Consider the following 8,399-nt stretch of genomic DNA (forward strand, 5'->3'; position numbering starts at 1 on the left):
CATGTTTCAAACACTTCTCAAGGGGAAAGAGTTCATGTCAGCTAACGGCTGGCCAGATGCCTAAGTGCAACAAGATGCACCTCCACTGATTCACCCCCAAGGGCCCATTTAGTAACAGCCAAAAGACAAAGGTCAAGAGCAGCTTCTGGGCTGCATTGCGTTGTCTGACTGAACAACTCCTGAGAGACAGACAGCAGGATACATCCACCTGCATGGATTGGAGACAGGTCAGAGAGGGAAAGGGACCCAGAAGGAGCTGACATCAGAGTGAGGGTTTTTTTTTTACTTTTTAAATTCATTACATAACTTCTTGACTTTTTGTAAGGCAGAGAGGTCCAGAAATGTAAAATGTAAAAGGAGAATGTCTGAAGCTTCCCATTTGTAATTACTGTAGCTGCCTAGTGGTGAAGTACTAGAAAAAAATAACACACCATGGTTCAGAAAACAAAAAATAATCCTTAATTTCATTCACACAGCTCTGCTCCCACCAAAGCTGAACAGTAATCGAGCCTGACAGAGGAACATGTATGCCAGTACCATGCAGCTTCTAAAAAAGCTAGGACTTTAAAATGCTTTTTTCCTTTGTACATTTAACATTCCTTGAAATGTACATAGTGGTTTCCTAACCCCAAATCTCAGCGGCACATAGATAAACACAGACATCTCTTCCCCATAATGCCATGGCTTGTTTGGACTAATGAGAGCCATGCGTGCCCACCACAAGCATTTGAAACACCTCCTCTTTACCACACCTGCTTTTTATCAACACAACATTATATTTCTGGTATTGATAGAAAGAAGAAACAAATCACAGATGAGAATCTCTTGAGGTAACGTAAGTACAGAAATAAAAGCACAAGAAATCTGGCTCTGTGCAGGAACTGGCAAAGAAAACAAAAATCAGCTTTTTCTGTCCTGCTCGTTGAGAGCTTCTTTGAGGTAGTGTCACTCTACGTGCCCCAGCCTTCATTAAATGCAGAGCTCTGTATATTAACACTGCTGCAGTGGCTGCTGTCACCTCTTTGCCAGCAACACAGCCCCAACACTCCAGTTAGCAGTTCACAACTGAGGTGTGTACTTCATTTTAAATTTGTGACTGATGGCACCTTTTTTTCATAAAGCACTTAAACAGATTAAAAGCTCCCCCTTAAAATGATTGATACCATGAACTGAACTGCCTTGCTGGCTTATGCAGATGTTTAAGCTATTTGGCAGCCCAGAGCCTAGAAGAACAGAAGATGCAAACGAAACTCACAAACACCTGGTTATATCACAAACACAGTGCTAGCAGGTTCTTTGATGATTTCTGAAGAATATATTAAATCATCAAAAATAGGGTTGGTTTTACCTCTGTTCTTTAGTGTATTTTGTGAGAAACTCAGTTGCAGAAACATTTGGATTGCTAAGAATCCTCCATAAATAATGCTGTATTTTCATGTTCATCTAGCCTAAATATTTATATGAAATCTCCCAATTAAAATGCTATCTTGGTTTCATTGCTTGGGCTGAAGAGGTAGCAGTAGCTGACTGCTAATTCAACTTCTATTCATATTAATGCCATCTGTCCCTGCACAGGGAGTTCAGACGAAATTCAGCAATAATTTGTGCCCCATTGGAGTTTGTTGTGGAAGCTGCTGAACAAAGTAGTTACCTACATGGACCAGCTAAAGGTAATTTTGCTTTATGGGAAGGCCTTTCTAATTAGCACGTTTCTTTCAAAGGAAATGTCTAAAAAGGGAAATTTCCAAACGTAGGAAATAATTTCTTAGTAACCAAAGGAATCAGGACAGACCTTATAAGCCCAGATATTCTTACCTTGTATATGTGTCAAATTAGGAATTGGAAGATGGTGTGTTTGTGAGGACACTAATCACTAGTTCCCCTGCTGTTGGAGTCAGAGCTCAGCAACGGTACAGTTCCAAAGAGCCACTGCATGCAACATCCTTATCAGCTAGCAGTCAGCTTTCTCCTGATACAATGGCAATTTCTAGTTTTCAGGTTCAGAGGGTCTTTAATTCTCAAGATTCCTAAAGACAGAATAATGTCTTTGAAGCATAGTAAGAATAATGAAGCCTACCATCCTGGAAATAAATACCATTTTTTGCCAAATGGTTACCAGCCCTTTTACTGAGATCTCCCTGTGACTGTGGATGTTCAATATCCTATTACACAGAGTATATGCAGCTACTGAGATCTTATATATTAAAAAAATTCCATTTTGAGGTGGCATTCAGCCACTTACATCCCAGTGAAGCTGATGAAATGTAAGAAAGTGCTTGGTCCTAAGCAAGTGCATAAGTAAGCCCAGAACAGTCCTCCCACAGTTATGATTACTCCAAAGAAAAGTACTTTAAGGTGGTAGTGCATGTGCATGTCTACTAAATAAAGAGCTCAACCAGATCCAACTAACCTTCTAAAAATAACTCCAGTTATTTTAAGTTATTGAAGCTGCTTTTCACAGAACATCCACCACGCATTATAGGAAAGGTTCTGTATAATTAGCAGTGTGCTTTCTGGCCAAAGGGAGGAGAAATGTTTTAACTAAAATTGGAGTAGACCCTTTGGAAAAGGGAATATCCAAAATCCTTGCAACAAAACCATGTGGCCTTCAGCACAATTGCCTAACATATCACCACATGCTTTTTGCCAGCTGTGTTGCAGATTGCATTGAACAATATCACAAAGCATGTTTTTAATTTGAGCAGCAAGACTGAAGGAAGGAATTGTCTAGTCTAGCTCATGCATGTAAAAGGAGCAACAATTCTGTTTCAGGCCTTTGAAAATTTGCTTCTGCATGACATTTTGGCAAAGATTCTGTCTCATTAAAAAAAAAAAAAAGTATATTTGTTTCTTATGAAAATGCTATTTCCTCCCAAAGATACGTGTTAAGGACACAATTAAAACGATAAGTTTTGAGATTGCAACTGTCAGGGAATTTAGAAGAGTAGTGACTACAGAAAGACAGCCAAAAAACATATTCAAGTATGTTGAATTCTGGACACCTTCCCTCTTTCCACCATGATGATCCAGCATTTTTTATTATGGAAACAAAAGGCATAGTTAGAGAAGACAAAAGATGCTCTTTTTCAGATGGCTCTTCCACTGGAGATTAAATTTTAACCGTAAAAAAAATGGAATAAATTAAGTATTTAGATTTAGACCAGAACAGAAAGCATTGAAAGGATTTTGTTTTTCTTTGTCTGGAAAACATACTACTTTTGATTTATGTGATACATACCTAGGGCCTAGACATGATTTATACATATCGTCCCCAGTCTGTACAAACTTCCAGAAGATCTTCCAGAAATAGTAACAGAAGAGAACACAAGCCTTTAGTAATAATTATTGCTCTGTTTCTGACCCATCTGTCTAGGCAAGTGTACACACCATGGGCATTAGTTTGGTAGGGTGCTGTCTGATTCAGAGAAGTTTACACGGGGCAGCTGATAGCTCTAGGAAAATAAATTTTAAATGGCTTCTGCTACTACACTTACCAACCTCACTGTACAGAATTGGCTTCAGTAGTCAGGGAATTGGACTGTACACCAGTAACTATCTTAGTCATCTTTGAACCTGGACATTTCAAGCAAAAGTCTGATTTTCTCGAATTTTACTTCTTCTAGCCTATGTGCAGGTAGAAAACTTCCAGGGTTGGTGATTCAACCACCTCCCTGGGCAGCACATTCCAATGCTTGAACACTCTTTCTGTGAAAAATTTTTTCCTAATGTCCAGTCTAAACCTACCCAGTCATAGCTTGAAGCCATTCCCTCTTGTTCAATCACTAATTTACCTATGAGAAGAGACCAACACCAGCCTCTCTACATCATCCTTTCAGGTAGTTGTAGACAGCAATGAGGTGTCCCCTCAGCCTCCTCTTTTCCAGACTAAACAGCCCCAACTCCCTCAGTCACTCCTCGTAAGTTTTATTCTCCAGGCCCTTCACCAGCTTCATTGCTCTCCTCTGCACTCACTCCAGCACCTCCACATCTCTCCTGTATTGTATGAAGTTCAGTTGTATGAAGTTCAACAAGGCCAAGTGCCAGGTCCTGCACGTGGGTCACAACAACCTCATGGTAAGTTACGCACTGAGGGTTGTGCAGTTGGAAAGCTGCAGCTTGGAGAGGGACCTGGGCGTATTGGTTGATAATCAACTAAACATGCCAGCAATGTACCCAGGTGGCCAAGAATGAAGTCCTCAATAATCTTCTGAAATTATATCCACCTACTTGTGTCTTGCTGGAAAGCTAGAGCTGTGGAATGGGAGAGGCTTTTCTTTGTTGAAGAATGTCAGTTGCACCTGTTTCAGTTTAATCTATTACACATCTTACTGAAGGAGTAATAGAATAATCATTATTTTGCTTTCTTACACCCAGTAGTGATTTATTTACGTTCTTTCACTTTTCTGCTTGAACTTTGTGAAGAAAAATTAAAGACACAGTCTTAAAACCATCACACTTAATTAGTTATTGGTGCTGTATGCTTCACAGTGGATCAGCATTTCTGTTTGTGCATGAGGTAACCTTAATTCTCTGTCTAAGTTAAAATAAGCATTATTTTTGATGCTCAGAGCAACTGCAATGCAGCATGAGCAAAAAAAAAAAAAAAAAACCAACCCCAAAACCAGAGCAAAATGCAGTAATTCAAACCATTCTTCCCTATTAGAGACCCAGAGTTTTCTCTGGATTTTGCCCTTATTAATAGCTTGTCCCTTCCCCTCCCATGTTTCTATAAAACATACAGTAATTCAGAAGTGGGTTTAATTATTCACCATTAAGGGGTTAAAAAAACCCCTAAACACATATCAGTAAGAACTCTTGAAACTCAGGGAAAGAAAAGAATGTTTAATTAGCATATAGGCAAAACGACCTGCCTGGTATGCCTTACTAACAATACAAAGCAATAACCTCATGTCAAAAGATAAGTTACGATACATGCAAAAACATCTGGATTTTGCACTAAGTAACATGTTAGATATAGGTACATCTGTCAAATAAACATACATCTATTCTCCTAAAGAAAAACTTCAGAGACCATATCAAAAGTAAAGATACAACAAAACAACCATAGTTCAGCAGCGTATTGGACACAAAGCATCCTACACAGAGACATTTGACCTTTACAGGCAAAAACTGAAACAGGCAAATAGCTGAGAGCCAGATCCCCACATACATACTATGAAAAGCTCTCAGTGAAGCCTAAGGTATTATCAGAATGAGGTCTGAAGGATTTTTTTTTTTTTAATGAATAACAATTATGCATGGGTAAAAATGTCTCTATTGGTGAGAATTTAAAAAATACATCTAAGTTTAATGGTGCTGTTAAGAGTGAAACGAGGAAAGACTGAATATCAATACAAATAAAGCAATGTTTTTGTAAAAACCTTAAAATAAATAGTGATTATGAAAGAAAACTTGGGATAATGAACATGTCCTGAAATCAAAGACAACATGGTTAAAGTTAATAAATACTTTAAATAGTTAAGTTCATTTTTATCCTACAGAAAATTAATAACAGTATTAATAACTAGGAAAGCAGAAAGAGAATGGAGACCTCTTCCTTATGGAGACCTCTTCCTTACTTTTAAAGGGTCACCCTTAAGTGTGATCAGCCCCAGTATCATCTCTCACTATTAAGCTACACGCTCGTGTGTTGCAGGACTAGCTGAACGACAAGGACAGAATATACACTTACTGCCACTGTAAATTCAAGGGATCTATGTTTTCTTCCACATGATGATTAATCATGGGCTCCAACCACTAACAATACCAGTGAATTTAGTGGGGGGAAGAGAGGGTCGGGGGGAAGAGAAGGCTGGGGTGAAGGCAACTCTAACCCCATATCAGTGTGTGATGAGTGCTGTCTATCATGTGGAAGGGGATGTGTCTGTGCTGCTGCCCAGGTTCCCAGATGATGACAGTCTGAATGCAGGCTGCTGCTTAAAGCAGTAAAAAAAATACTGCAAATCTCCCCTTGGACTTTGCTGGCAGATGCGCCCACTGCTGAACCAGTGGGTGAAATATGCTATCCCCATTGCATCTAGCCAGCCTGCACACCCTGAGGTGTTTTTGTCCAGAGAGTGACAAAGAGAGCAGCCCCTCCAACGTTGTAGCAGCAGGGCTGAAGCTAAGAAAGGCAAGTAGAGAGGTGCTTCAGCCCTTCTCTTCCTTATGAATCCTGAATCACCAGGACTTTTTCAGCTCCAAATGCAGAAAAGCAAGTCTGCTCTGCTTCCACAGCATAAAAGCTCTAATGGACAAGGTACTAAAAGACAGCAAGATCCAAATGGTGAAGTCCTCACTTGGATATACCCTCCCTACAACACCAGAGGCAAACAGCAGGTGCTTTTCTATTCTGGGGATTTCTATCTCTGTATTTTATACAACTGTGGTGAAGTGGCACAGAGAAGCTGGTAGCAAGGAGCTCCACAATCCCTGTGCTCTGTACAGGGAGATCACTGCAATAGCTGGTTATAGAGGAGTACCAGGCAAAGCCTCACATAAAGCAGGTTGCTGCTGCCTACTAATTATTGCCATAGCTGAAGCACTGTAGCAGTACTGTAGCAGAGGCACTCGGGCCACTTACATGTGAAGTACACAGCCCAACTGCTGGGCAGACACACCACTTTACACCTGCTGTGCAGGATTTCTGCAAAACAGCTGTTTTCAGTTTTGGTTAGGTTTGCAACACTGCCTAGGGCTGTGGATATCAAGATGCACACTCACTTCTTTGACCAGTCACCTCCTGTATTTTAATGAATGCATCGTAACCCCAACCAAAAAGATTAATACTAGTCATCAGCAAATCAAACATTGCTGTGACCATTTTCTGTTGTTTTGTTTTATTGTTGTTGTTGCTCTGAATACAAATGTAGTTACTCTATTGATTCTAATCTAAATTGTGCCCCTGACCCAAGGAGTGACTTTTGGCATATAAACAGTATATGCTTTTTGAGAGGGTCTGAACTACCACATTGTCTACCCATTTTAAGATACAGATGATCAGCACCTTTGAAAAAATCCTTGTCTAATCCTTTGCCTTCCTCGCTGTCCATTTGTAATGCTGTGTAGCACAATCACAGCACCACACCTACCTACTGCAAGTGTTAAAATGCATTGAATGTTTTGAAAAACCTGAAGAACTGATATACACACAAAAAGTATGAAGCAAGGAACTGTGAGAAGAGTAAGATGATGAATTGTACCCTCTAATGCTAAGAACATCAAAGGAGTTTGGTAACATGGGGTATAGGGAGATAAAGCAGCATTTAATAGCATACAACAGAGATGCCTGTTGACATTGACAGTAGTTACACATTTTCCTTGTTAACAGAGAAACAGCAAAATCAAATGAAGAAATCAATTTTTTTGACCATTTCCCACCTGTTTCTTCATTACTTTCAAGTGTTTTATCAAACTACTGCTTTTGTACAGAAAATACACAGTAAGTTGGTTTTGTGGTCCAAGTAAACCATGCTTGCTTTTTTTTTTTTTTTCATATCATGCATTGGGATGCAATCAGCTTCTTGTCAGCCATTAGTGAAAAGAACAAACACATTTTTTGACAACAGCTTCTGTAAGTAGCATTGTCCATGTTCATTTCTACAGCAATCATGAGCTAGAACTATTTAAAACATTTCCTTTCCTGTTGCTGTCTGCTTTTCTAATGGAGGAACTTTCCCAGTATTTGTGACATTTCCTCATGCAGTTATTTACAAAGAGCTGGTCCTTCTGGCAAAGGACCTTAATGAAATTTACAGTTGCTAAGGTACTTTAAAAAATGCTAGCAGTTACACTCAGACAGAACGAATGGAATTTATTGTGCAGCTCTGTGCCAGGCCAGCAATATAATTAAAGTGCAAATAAAGAGAAAAACCACAAGCCAGGCAGATCCGTTTTATATTGCCAGCATTAAAGAAACATCATGACTGTCATAAGAAATATCAGATCAAATAGGCCTAGGTCACAATCTGTCTGAAACTCTATCTCCCTGAGAGGATTTAAGGGAGGTATACAGTGATATAGCCCTATTTCTTCAACTGGCTGAGTATCATTGGAAAAGTAAGGACACTTTTCCAGCCAATTTTTTCTAACGGTGCTAACACCTGTGTTCTATACTATGATGCACTTTACAGCATGCATTTGAGCTCACTTTCCATGCAGCTACAACAGGCCACTGCTGATCAGGAAAATTTAGCTGTAGAAATGAAATCGCTCTACCTGCTATGTCAAAAAAGCATAGGCTTTGAAAGCATTTACAAAGAGTACATTTTCTTAAACATATGCCCGTATGTTACTAGCCCAGATAAAAAGATACAGTTTGTGTTTGCTGGCATTCAAAGTTTGCCACTGGTATGAACAGTATTAGAGCTGAAAAAAAAAAAAAAAAGGAAAAAAAAGAA

This window comes from Indicator indicator, chromosome Z (assembly GCF_027791375.1).
Source record: "Indicator indicator isolate 239-I01 chromosome Z, UM_Iind_1.1, whole genome shotgun sequence".
Lineage (NCBI taxonomy): Eukaryota > Metazoa > Chordata > Aves > Piciformes > Indicatoridae > Indicator > Indicator indicator.